Source organism: Scyliorhinus torazame, chromosome 5, assembly GCF_047496885.1.
Source record: "Scyliorhinus torazame isolate Kashiwa2021f chromosome 5, sScyTor2.1, whole genome shotgun sequence".
Lineage (NCBI taxonomy): Eukaryota > Metazoa > Chordata > Chondrichthyes > Carcharhiniformes > Scyliorhinidae > Scyliorhinus > Scyliorhinus torazame.
The window spans coordinates 281,462,721-281,475,738 of record NC_092711.1 but is presented as its reverse complement, the minus strand read 5'-3'; positions in this window follow the sequence as shown (position 1 = coordinate 281,475,738).

Sequence of the window (13,018 nt, the reverse complement as noted above, 5' to 3'; positions counted from 1 at the left end):
TTGCTCTTGTAAAGGTGAACTTCATAATGGGCATTCATAATGGGCAAAATTGACAGTCATATGGACAGATGAGAATTAATTAAGGAAAGCCAGCATGAATTTCTTCAGGGAAAATCATGTTTAACTAACTTGCTGCAGTTTTTTGAAGAGGTAACCGAGGTTGATCAGTCCAATACTGTTAATGTGTACTTGGATCCAAAAAGTGTTGAATACAGTGCCGCACAACAGATTTGTGGGCACAGTTGTTAAGCTTATTAAATGTAAGGAACAGTCGCAACATGGATATGAAGTTGGATCAGCGAAAGGAAACCAGGTATAGTGGTTAATGGATGTTTTCAGTGCAGGAGAGAGGTTTCTAGTTGAGTTCCCAAGGGGTCAGTGTTGGGACCCTCGCTTTCCCTGATAAATATCAATGATCTAGACTGGTGTATAAGGCACAGTTTCAAAGTTTGCAGATGATACAAAACTTTTAAGCATTGTAAACTGTGAGGTGGATAATGTGGAGCTTCAAAAGAACATAGACAAGTTGGTGAAATAGGCTGACTGGTGGCAGATGAAGTTCAATGCAGAGAAATGTGAAGTGATTAATTTTGTTAGGAAGAACATGGAGAGGCAATATAAAATGGAGGGTACAACTCGAAAGGGGTGCAGGAGCAAAGAGACCTGGGCGTAAATATGCATAAGTCATTGAATGTGGCATGACCTGTTGAGAGAGCAGTTAAAGAAGCACGCAACAACCTAGGCTTTATTAATCAGGGCATAAAGTACAAATATGTTGAACTTGTGCAAGTCACTAGTTGACCTTGGTAGAGGTATTGTGTCCAGTTCTGGATGCCGCATTTTAGGAAGGATGTGAAGGCATGAGAGAGGGTGTAGAAAAGATTCATGATAATGACTCCAGGAATGAGGAACTTCAGTTGGAAGATAGATTGAAGAAGTTAGGACAGGTTTTCTTGGAGAAAAGAAGGCTGAGAGGAGATTTGATGAATGTATTCAAAATCATGAGAGGTCTGGATAGAGTAGATAAGAAGACACTGTTCACACTCGTGAAAGGATCGAGAACAAGAGGACACAGATTTAAAGTAATTAGTAAAAGAAGCAAAAGTTGTGTGAGGAAATCTGTTTTCATGCAGCAAACGGTTAGGATTTGGGATGCACTGCCTGAGAGTGTGGTGGAGGAAATTCAATGAAGTATACAAGGAAATCACATTGTTTTCTGAGAAGGAAGAGTGTGTAGGGTTATGGAGAAAAAGCAGGGATTGGGCTAATTGGACAACACATGTATGATAGTCTCCTTCTGTGCTGTATGATTAACAACAAGTGCCAGGCCAGGGTGGGGTAAGTCAGGCAGCAGTCATATGAGCTAGGAAAGGAACAAGATAGGATTTAGAAAGATGAAGTCAATCATCTTCCTTCATCCATCGTAAGATCAGAAGTGGGATGTTCGCTGCTGATTGCACAATGTTCAGCACCATTCGCAGATACTGAATCAGTCCATGTCCAAGTGTAGCAAGATCTGCACAGAATCCAGGTTTGGGCTGACAAGTGGCAAGTAATATTTGCTCCACACAATGCCAGGCAATGACCATCTCAAACAAGATAGAATCTAATCATCACCCCATGACATTCAATGGCATTACCATTGCTGAATCCCCCACTATCAACATCCTCAGGGTGACCATTAACCAGAAACTGAAGTGGACTAGCCATCTATCTACAAGGCACAAGTCAGGAGGAATGTTCTGGAATAATCTCCACTTACCTGGATGAGTGCAGCTCCAACACTCAAGAAGTTTGATACCATTCAGGAAAAGCAGGTGAATGATTGGCACCGTATCCACAAACATCCACTCCCTCCGCCACATACGCATACTGACAGCAGTATATGCCATCTATAAAATGCACTGCAGGCGCTCACCAAGGCTCCACAGACAGCGCCTTCCAAATGCATAACCACTGCTATCTAGAAGGGAAGGGCAGTAGAAACATGGGAACACAACGTAGAAGTTCCCCTCCAAGCCAATCACCATTCCTTCAATATCGCTGGGTCAAAATCCTGGAACTCGCTCCCGAAAAGCAGTGTGGGTGTACCTACACCACATGGACTGCAGCGGTTCAAGAAGGCAGCTCTCCACCACCATCTCAAGGGCAATTCGGGATGGGCAATAAATACTGTCCGGGCCAGCGATGCTGACATGAATTAATTTTTAAAATGTAACGCCCAACTGGGTGATATGGAGAGTGAAGAATACAGGTGAGGTCTCAAAGCAGAGGTTTCTGTCTGTCCCTAGCTCCTACCCTTTTAAAGGCAGAAATGTTGCGATGGCGTAGTGATAATTTCACCACACTAACAATCCAGGGGCATGGTTCAAATTCCATCAGGGCAGCTAGTAGAATTTAAATTCAATTAATGAAATCTGGAATTGAAAGCAAGTCTCAGTAATGGTGACCTTAAAACGATCATCAATTTTCAGTAAAACTCCTCTGGTTCACTAACTTTCAGGGAATTAAATCTGCCATCTTTACCTGGCCTGGGCTACATATGATTCTAGACACAGCAACGGTGTTGATTCTTAACTGCTCTCTTAAATGGCCCAGCAAGCTACTCAGTAACATTCTAGACACCACTGTCACCATCTCTACCTATGCCCTGTCCCACTGGCAGGTCAGACTCACCATGAGGTGGCTGCACAGTGGAATATAATTAGAAAGGAGTTGATTCCGGACCTCATGATGTCTCATGATCAAGGAAAGTTCCTGCTGATTACCACCAACTGAACCCTTGGCAAACTTTCCTGAACAAACATACATTTTTTGAAAGTTCTTTCACAGGATGTGGACATTGCTAGCTCGGTCAGCATTTGTTGCCCATCCCTATTTCATAGAATCCCTAAAGTGCAGAAAGAGGCCATTTGGCCCATAAAGTCTGTACCATCCCCCCGAAAGAACATCCCATCCAGGCAACCCCGTCTAACTTTTCGATGCTAAGAGGCAATTTAGCATGTCCAATTCACCTAACCTGCACATCTTTGGACTGTGGGAAGAAACCGGAGCACCTGGAGGAAACTCACGCAGACATTATGAGTACGTGCAAACAGTCACCCAAGGGCGAGATTGAACCCGGGTCCCTGGTGCTGTGAGGCCGTGCTAACCACTGTGCCACAGTTCTGCCCTATTTACCCTTGAGAAGGTGACAGTGAACTGGTCTTTGACCCACTGCAGTCCCTGTGGTGTAGGTATACCCAAGGGACTATTTGCAAAGGAGTTCGAGATTTTGACCCAGCGACAGTGAAGGACCGGCGATATAGTTATATAGTTCAAAGTCAGGATGTTGTATAGCTTGGAAGAAAACCTACACGTGCTCCCATGCACCTGTCGCCCTTGTCATTTTAGATGCTAAATGACACAGGTTTTGAAGGTGCTGTTGCTGCAGTTCATCTTCCAAATGCCATGTGCATTAATGGTGAATGTTCATGGGGATGGATGTGGAGTCAATCAAACTGCCTGCTTTGTCCTGAAGTGTGTCAAGCTGACTGAGTGTTGTTGGAGCTGCACTCATCTTGTTAAGTGGAGAGTATTCCATATAATCCTGCCTTAACATAGAAAATAGGAGCAGTAGTAGGCCATTCAAGCCTGCACCACCATTCATTATGATCATGACTGATCACCCAACTCAACAGCCTGTTGCCGCCTTACCCCCTATATCCTTTGGTTCTTTTCACCCCAAGAGCTATATATATAACTCCTTGAAAATGTACAATGTTTTGGCATTAACTACATTCAATGGTAGCAAGTTGCACAGGCTCACCACTCCGTGGCTGAATAATATGGAGGTGGTGGCGTAGTGGTATTGTCATTGGGCTAGTAATCCAGATATCGACTTCCGGGTGCGGCTATGCAGAGCTAGGTCGCATATTCGGTAGCTCCTGCTTGGAACGGACTTTTGGGCTCGTTACAGGGCCCCCACGGCATTTGTTTGCCCTTTCCCGGTGTGGGACGAAGGCTGCAGCATTCCCCTGACAGTGTCCCCCAGGAAGGGTATGTCTCTTGGTTCCCAGACACGGCAGAAACAGTAAAAGATTTGGCTGCAACTGCAGGATAAACAGGGCCTCTTCCAGCATGCAGGCGGGGGAAGGGCAAGCTTAAAGCTGCAAGCTGACCTGAGGGCCTGTATCAAAGGTGAATTCTAGCAACAGAGGGAACAACTGTGAAAAGATCTCATCAAGGCCACTGAAGGGACTTCCGGTTGCGGTGATGCCTAGCTAGCCGCACGCTTCGGCGGCTCCAGCTCCGACGGACCTTCGGGCTCTTTTAAGAGCCCCAACTGGGAATTTTTCGACGACGCAACCCGGTGTGGGGTGTGTGAGAAGGGAGACCCCCCCAAACGAAGGAGGAAAAAACCGGCTGCAGCGCCAGGAATCGTCGACCAAAGGGTCAGAAAGAGAGAAGTACAAGATGGCGGCGGAGAAAGCGCAGGCGACATGGGGGCCTGAGCAGGATGAAATCGTGAGACGGTGCGTGGAGCTGCTGAAGAGGGAGGTGCTGACCCCGATGCTACAGGCAATTGAGGGGCTCAAGGAGACATTAATGACCCAGGAGACTGAGCTCCGCGTGGTGGAGCAGAAGGTGACAAATATTGAGGACGAGATCCTGGGCCTGGCGGTTAAGACTCAGACGCACGAGGCACTTCATAAAAAGTGTACTGAAAGGATCGAGGCCCTAGAAAACGGAGCGCGAAAGAAGAACCTTCGGATACTAGGTCTCCCTGAGGGTGTGGAAGGAGTGGACTGTGGAGAGTACGCAAGTAAGATGCTGAGCTCACTGATGGGTGCTGAGGCCCCTGCGGGCCCCATGGAGGTGGAGTGGGCAAATCGGATTCCGGCGAGAAGACCAAAAGCGGGAGTACCACCGAGGGCGATAATCGTGCGATTTTACCGCCTTAAGGTCAGAGAAGAGGTCCTGAGATGGGCTAAAAGGTGCGGAGTAGCAGATGGGAGAATGCTGTGGTACGGATAAATCCAGGATTGGAGTGCGGAGGTGGCGAGAAGGAGGGCGAGCTTCAACCGAGCCAAAGAGGTGTTGCATAAAAGGAAGGTGAAGTTTGGGATGCTGCAGCCGGCAAGACTATGGGTCACGTATCAGGAGAGACACTCTTATTTCGAGACGGCGGAGGAAGCACGGTCCTTCATCAAAGAAGAGAAATTGGACTGGAACTGAGGGACTGATGCTGCAGGAAATGTTATTGTTATTGTTTTTGTTAATGTTAAGGTGGAAGTTAATTGAGAAGTAAACAGGGAAGGGGGGAGACATTGGGGAAATGTGGGCGCCGGTGAGGGGGGAAAGACGGGACATAGTCGGAGAATGGGGAAGGAGAGGGGGAGGGGAAAGGGAGCTGCGCCATAAGAGGCGGGTCAGGTAAAGGGATGTTCCCGCGCCAGAAAGAATCAGGCGGGAAGACAGGCGCAAGGCGGATGGGAGTTCCTCCACATGGGTGGGGGGTTGAGGAGTGAGCAGGAGTAGCCGGGGTCAGTTGAAGTCAGCTGACTTACGGAAGTGATATGGGGGGAGCAATCATGCTAGATAGGGATCTAGCGGGGGGGGGGGGGGGGGGGGGGAGAACTGGGTTGCTGCTGCGGAAATCCAAAAGGAAATGGCTAAAGAGTGGGTGGGCGGGGATGGTGTGCGACGCTGGGGGAGCGAGCGGGAGTGTGGAGGCGGGATATGGGACTGGCCTAGAGAAGGTAATGGCTAGTCGACACGGGAGGGGGGCAGGTAGCCCCCTAGTGAGGCTGATCACGTGGAACGTGAGAGGCCTGAACGGACCGATAAAAAGGGCTCGAGTGCTCGCGCATTTGAAAGGACTAAGGGCAGACGTGGTTATGCTCCAAGAGACGCATCTAAAGGTGGCGGACCAGGTTAGGCTAAGGAAAGGATGGGTGGGACAGGTGTTCCACTCAGGACTGGATGCAAAGAACAGAGGGGTGGCCATTTTGGTGGGGAAACGGGTAGCATTTGAAGCAAAGAACATCGTAGCAGATAGCGGAGGTAGATATGTAATGGTGAGTGGTAGGCTGGAGGGAATGGAGGTCGTGTTGGTGAATGTGTATGCCCCAAATTGGGACGATGCGGGATTCATGAGACGGATGCTGGGGCGTATACCGGACCTGGAGGCAGGAAACTTGATTTTAGAAGGGGACTTTAATACGGTGCTGGACCCGGGGCTAAATAGATCCAGCTCAAGGACCGGAAGAAGGCCGGCAGCGGCCAAAGTACTTAAGGGGTTTATGGACCAAATGGGGGGAGTGGATCCATGGCGATCTCTTAGACCTAGGGCTAGGGAGTTTTCCTTCTTCTCCCATGTCCATAAAGTGTACTCCCGGATAGAGTTTTTTGTGTTGGGAAGGTCGTTGATCTCTCGGGTGGAAGAAGCTGAGTAGTCAGCCATAGCGGTTTCGGATCATGCCCCACATTGGGTGGACCTGGAAGTAGGAGAGGACAGGGAGCAGAGAACACTCTGGCGATTAGATGTGGGACTGATGGCGGATGAGGGAGTGTGTGCAAGAGTGCGGGGGTGTATTGAGAGATACCTGGAGGTCAATGACGATGGCGAGGTCCCTGTGGGTGTGGTCTGGGAAGCATTAAAAGCGGTGGTCAGAGGAGAGCTGATCTCTATTGGGGCCCACAAAAGGAAAACAGAGGCCAAGGAAAGGGAAAGATTACTGAGGGAGATTTTAAGGGTGGACAGGGAATTTGCAGAGACCCCGGAGGAGGAATTGTACAGGGAGAGGAGACAACTCCAGACGGAGTTTGACCTTCTGACCACCAGAAAGGCGGAGGTACTGTGGAGGAAGGCACAGGGGAGGAGATATGAATATGGGGAAAAGGTTAGTCGCCTGTTGGCGCATCAATTGCGAAAGAGGGCAGCAGCGAGGGAGATAGGAGGAATTAGAGACGAAAGGGGAGACACGGTGCGAAGGGCAGGAAAGATAAATGAGGTGTTCAAGACCTTCTATGAGGAACTGTATAAGTCTCAACCCCCAGAGGGAGAGGAGGGGATGCGGCAGTTCCTGGACCAATTGAGGTTCCCGAAAGTGGAGGAGCTGGAGGTGGCAGGCCTGGGGGCGCCGATTGAGGTGGACGAGGTTATTAAGGGACTGGGAAGCATGCAAGCAGGGAAGGCCCCGGGGCCAGACGGGTTCCCGGTGGAATATTACAGAAAATATGTGGACTTGTTGGCCCCGTTGATGGCGAGGACGTTCAATGAGGCCAGGGAAGGGGGGACTCTACCCCCGACGATGTCGGAGGCGACGATATCGCTAAGTTTGAAGAGGGACAAAGATCCGTTGCAGTGCTGGTCCTATAGACCTATTTCACTATTGAACGTGGACGCCAAATTGCTGGCAAAGGTACTGGCATCGAGGATAGAGGACTGTGTCCCGGGGGTGGTGCACGAAGACCAGACAGGGTTCGTAAAAGGGAGACAACTGAATGTTAACGTGCGACGACTATTAGGGGTGATAATGATGCCCCCAGTGGAGGGGGAGGCAGAGATAGTGGCGGCAATGGACGCAGAGAAGGCATTTGATAGGGTGGAGTGGGAGTATTTATGGGAAGTGTTAAGGAGGTTTGCGTTTGGGAACGGGTTTATTAGCTGGGTTAGACTTCTTTATGGGGCTCCAACGGCAAGCGTAGTTACAGGTCAACATAGATCGGAGTATTTCCGATTATATAGGGGAACAAGACATCCAGGGGACCAGAGTAGAGAGATAGAAGGCTTACTGCTAAGGAAAGTGGAAAGAAACTTCCGATACCTGGGGATTCAGATCGCTAGGAGCTGGGGAACCTTGCACAGACTTAATCTGACACGGCTGGTAGAACAAATGGAGGAGGACTTCAAGAGGTGGGACAAGCAGCCTCTATCGCTGGCGGGCAGGGTGCAAGCAATTAAGATGATGGTCCTCCCAAGGTTCTTATTTGTATTTCAATGTCTCTCTATACTAATCACCAAGACCTTTTTTAATAAAATAGATAGGAGCATCATGAGCTTCGTGTGGGCAGGGAAAGTTCCGAGAGTAAGGAGGGGGTTCCTTCAGCGTAGTAGGGACAGAGGAGGACTGGCACTACCGAACTTGGGTGATTACTATTGGGCCGCCAATGTGGCAATGATACGTAGATGGATGATGGAGGGTGAGGGAGCGGCGTGGAAAAGACTGGAGAGAAAGTCCTGTAAAGGGACGAGTTTAGAGGCGCTGGTGACGGCGCCGCTACCGTTCTCACCTAAAAAGTTTACCACGAACCCGGTGGTGGCGGCAACACTGAATATCTGGGGACAGTGGAGGCGACAGAGAGGGGTGCGGGGAGCCCTGGTGGGGTCCCCTATCAGGAACAACCATAGGTTCGCCCCAGGAAGAATGGATGGAAGATTTCAGAGCTGGTACCAGTTGGGAATTAGGAAGGTGGGAGATTTATTTATAGATGGGACTTTTGCGAGCTTGGGAGCATTGGAGGAAAAGTATAAGTTGCCCCGGGGAAATTTCTTGCAGTATATGCAGGTGAGGGCGTTTACTAGACAACAGGTGAGGGAATTTCCGTTGCTCCCGACACAGGGGATACAGGACAGGGTGCTTTCAGGGGTGTGGGTCGGAGAGGGCAAGGTGTCAGAGATTTATAGAGAGATGAGGGAAGAGGGGGAGGAGTCGGTGGGCGAACTAAAAGGAAAGTGGGAAGAAGAATTAGGGGAGGAGATAGAGGAGGGTATGTGGGCTGATGCCCTAAGCAGGGTAAATTCCTCTTCCTCATGCGCCAGGCTTAGCCTGATTCAATTTAAGGTGCTACATAGAGCACACATAACGGGGGCAAGATTGAGCAGGTTCTTTGGAGTGGAGGACAAATGTGGGAGGTGTGGCGGGAGCCCGGCAAACCACGCACATATGTTTTGGGCGTGCCCGGCACTGGAAGGGTATTGGAAGGGAGTGACGGGAGTGATTTCGCAGGTGGTGAAGGCCCGGGTCAAACCAGGCTGGGGGTTAGCTCTATTTGGAGTTGCGGAAGAGCCGGGAGTGCAGGAGGTGAAAGAGGCCGATGTTGTGGCCTTTGCGTCCCTAGTAGCCCGGCGCAGGATCCTACTCATGTGGAAGGAGGTGAAACCCCCCGGACTGGAGGCCTGGGTAAATGATATGGCGGGGTTCATTAAACTGGAGCAGATAAAGTTTTCCCTGAGAGGATCGGCTCAAGGGTTCACCAGGCGGTGGCAGCCATTTCTCGACTACCTAGGGGAACGTTAGAGGGAAGGCAGATGACCAGCAGCAGCAACCCGGGGGTGGGGGGGGGTGGTTTAGTTTAGTTTAGGTCAATAGACAATGGGGTTTTGGTACCTGTGTATTGTTTAAAATTTCTGTTTTGTTATTGTTTCGTTTGCTTTGTAAGAGGGAAAAATTGTTGTTTGGAAAAAAAATTCAATAAAATATATATATTTTTAAAAAGTAATCCAGATATCCAGCACAATGCTCTCGGGTCCTGGGTTCGAATCCCACCATGGCAAAAGGTGAAATTTGAATTCAATAAAAATCTGTAATTAAAAGTCTAATGATGACCATGAAACCATTGTCGATTGTCGTAAAACCATCTGGTTCACTAATGTCTTGAAGGGAAGAAAAATGCTGTCTTTACCCGGTCTGGCCTCCATGTGACTCCAGACCCACAGCAATGTAGTTGACTTTTAACTGCCCCCTTCTGAAATGGCCTAACAAGCCACTCAGTTCAAGGGCAATTAGGGATGGGCAACAAATGCTGGCCCAGCCAGCGGTGCCCACATCCCAAGAACAATAAATTAATTTCTCCTCACCTCTGTCCTAAATGGTCCACCCCGTATCCTCAGACTGTGTCCCCTGGTTCTGGACTCACCATCAGGTTTCTCTGAACTTCAGCAAATATCATTCAAACCAACTCAATCTCTCCTCATATGTCAGTCCCACCATCCCAGGAATCAGTCTGGTAAACGTGGCTGCACTCTGCCGATAGCAAGAACATAATTCCTCAGAGAAAGTGACAAAAACTGCAACCAATATTCCAGTTATGGCCTCACCAAGGCCATGTACAATTTCAACAAGTCATCCCTGATCCTGTACTTGAATCCTCTTGCAATGAAGAACAACATACAATTAGCCTTCTTTCCCTCCAGCTTCACCTGCGACTGGTGTACGAGGACACCCATGTCGCATTCTACATTTCCCTCTCTCAATTTATAGCCATTCAAATGATAATCTGCCTTCCTGCTTTTATTTTATTTTATTTTTGTAATTATTTTTATTAAGGTTTTCATAAAATATCATCAACAAAATGAAAAAGGAACCCAACAGGGTTAAGTACAAAACACAGTCTAGAAAAGCAACCCTCCATACCCCCCTCCCCCTGTACATAAATAATAAATTAACATTAACACCCCGACTTAACACAACAGGTATATACACCCCCTCAGACCCTCCAGTGTAAATAACAAAAACAAAAATAAAGTAACACCCCCGCCCCCGGGTTACTGCTGCCATTGACCAATGTCTACCGTTCTGCCAGGAAGTCTAAGAACGGTTGCCACCGCCTAAAGAACCCTTGTACAGACCCTCTCAAGGCGAATTTCACCCTCTCCAATTTAATAAACCCTGCCATATCGTTGATCCAGGATTCCACGCTTGGGGGCCTCGCATCCTTTCACTGAAGAAGAATCCTTCGCCGGTCTACCAGGGACGCAAAGGCCAGAATATAGGCCTCTTTCGCCTCCTGCACTCCTGGCTCCTCTGCGACCCCAAATATTGCGAACCCCCAGCCCGGTTTGACCCTGGATCCTTCCACCCTCGACACCGTCCTCGCTACACCCTTCCAAAATTCCTCCAGCGCTGGGCACGCCCAGAACATATGGGTGTGATTTGCTGGGCTCCCTGAGCACCTAACACACCTGTCCTCACCCCCAAAAAACCGGCTCATCCTTGTCCCGGTCATGTGTGCCCTGTGCAGCACCTTAACTTGTATGAGGTTGAGCCTCGCGCACGATGAGGAAGAGTTTACCCTCCCTAGGGCATCTGCCCACGTCCCTTCCTCAGTCTCCTCTCCCAACTCCTCCTCCCACCTACCTTTCACCTCCACCACCTAGGCCTACTCCTGCATCACCTGGTAAGTTTCCGAGATCTTCCCCACTCCCACCCTCCCCCCCGAGAGCACCCTGTCCTGTGTGTGGCAGCAGCCGCGGGAATTCCACCACCTGCCGCCTGGCAAACGCCCTTACCTGTAAGTACCTGAAGGTGTTCCCCGGGGGGGGAGCCCGTACTTCTCCTCCAGCTCACCCAGGCTCGCGAACTTCCCGTCCACAAACAGGTCCCCCAAAGTTCGTATCCCTGCCCTGTGCCACCCCGAAAACCCCCTTCCTGCTTTTATGACCGAAGTGGATAACCTCACATTTTTCCACATCACGCTACATCTGCCATGCATTTGCCCACTCACCCAGCTTGTCCAAATCACACTGAATCACCTCTGCATCTTCCTCACAGCTCACCCTCTCACCCAGCTTTGTGTCATCTGAAAATCTGGAGGTATTATCACAGAATAGAATTGTAGAATTTACAGTGCAGAAGGAGGCCATTTGGCCCATTGAGTCTGCACCGGTCCTTGGAAAGAGTGCCCCACCCAAGCCCACACCTCCACCCTATCCCCGTAACCCAACCAAACCTTTTTGGACACTAAGGGCAATTTAGCATGGCCAATCCACCTAACCTGTAGATCTTTGGACTGTGGGAGGAAACCGGAGGAAACCCACGCAGGCACAAAGAGAATGTGCAGACTCCGCACAGACAGTGACCCAAAACGGGAATCGAACCTGGGACCCTCGAGCTGTGAAGCAACTGTCACTAAACCCTGTGATCCCCAACATTTCTGGTATGTTATTTGTTTCCTCCTTTATGAAGACAGAACCAAAGTGTGTGTTTTTAGCTGGTCAGTCATTTCTTTATAATTCTGTTGTTTCTGACTATAAGGGATTTACATTTGTCTTCACTAATTTTTTTCTCTTCACATACTTATAGAAACCTTGACAGTCAGTTTTTACTTTCCCCAGTCAGTTTTTATTTTCCCCGCCAGCTTACTCTCTTACTCTATTTTCTCCTTCTTAATCAATCCTTTGGTCCTTCTTTGCTGAATTCTAAACTGCTCCCAATTCTCAGATCTGTTTTTTTTTTGTCAATTTGTACACCTCTTCCTTGGATCTAATACTATCTCTAATTTCCCTTGTAAGCCATGGTTTGTCCACCTTTCCCGTTTTACTTTTGCGTCAGACAGGAATAAACAATTGTTGCAGTTCCCCCATGCGCTCTTTGAATATTTATGAATGGCCACTGTGGTAAAATGGACAATGGCCTGAATTTTAGCCTGATATGTAATTGGACATTTAAATTAAGAATTGGACATTTTAAATCACAGTCACAGTCAGCCCCAGGCAGGTCTGATGGGAATTCAAACAGCCAAGTTCGAATACACTGAGCAGAGACAGACAGTCTGGGCCTGCCCTGTAAACAGGGCATCAGGAGATCACTTGTCCCATTCAAATGGATTGGTTGTTGTGGATTGCCCAGATGAAGCTACACTTTCTGGCACCCAAATTTCCTTCCGTCACCAAACATGGAGTAAGATTATGTGCAGACAATATACTCCTGGGGATGGACTCCTGGGGATGGGTCCCTGGTGTCCTGCAGAGTTGCAATCAACAACTCCATTGGGTGTTGCGACCCACCCCAAGATCTCAGTGGCTGAGGGCCAGAGAACCTTCTGGAAAGGCACGAAAATGGGTATAAGAATCGACTACCAGGACCCTTTCCAGTGAAGACTCGGTGAAGAGGCAACAGATTCAACGGTGGACCAGAGGATGGAAGGAAGCAGTGTGCAAGACCCACCTTCATGTACGAAGGCCTGAAACAACCGAGACTCAGCGAATTGGACCCATAACTTAATTGTATTCATCGGCACGGGTGATATAAGG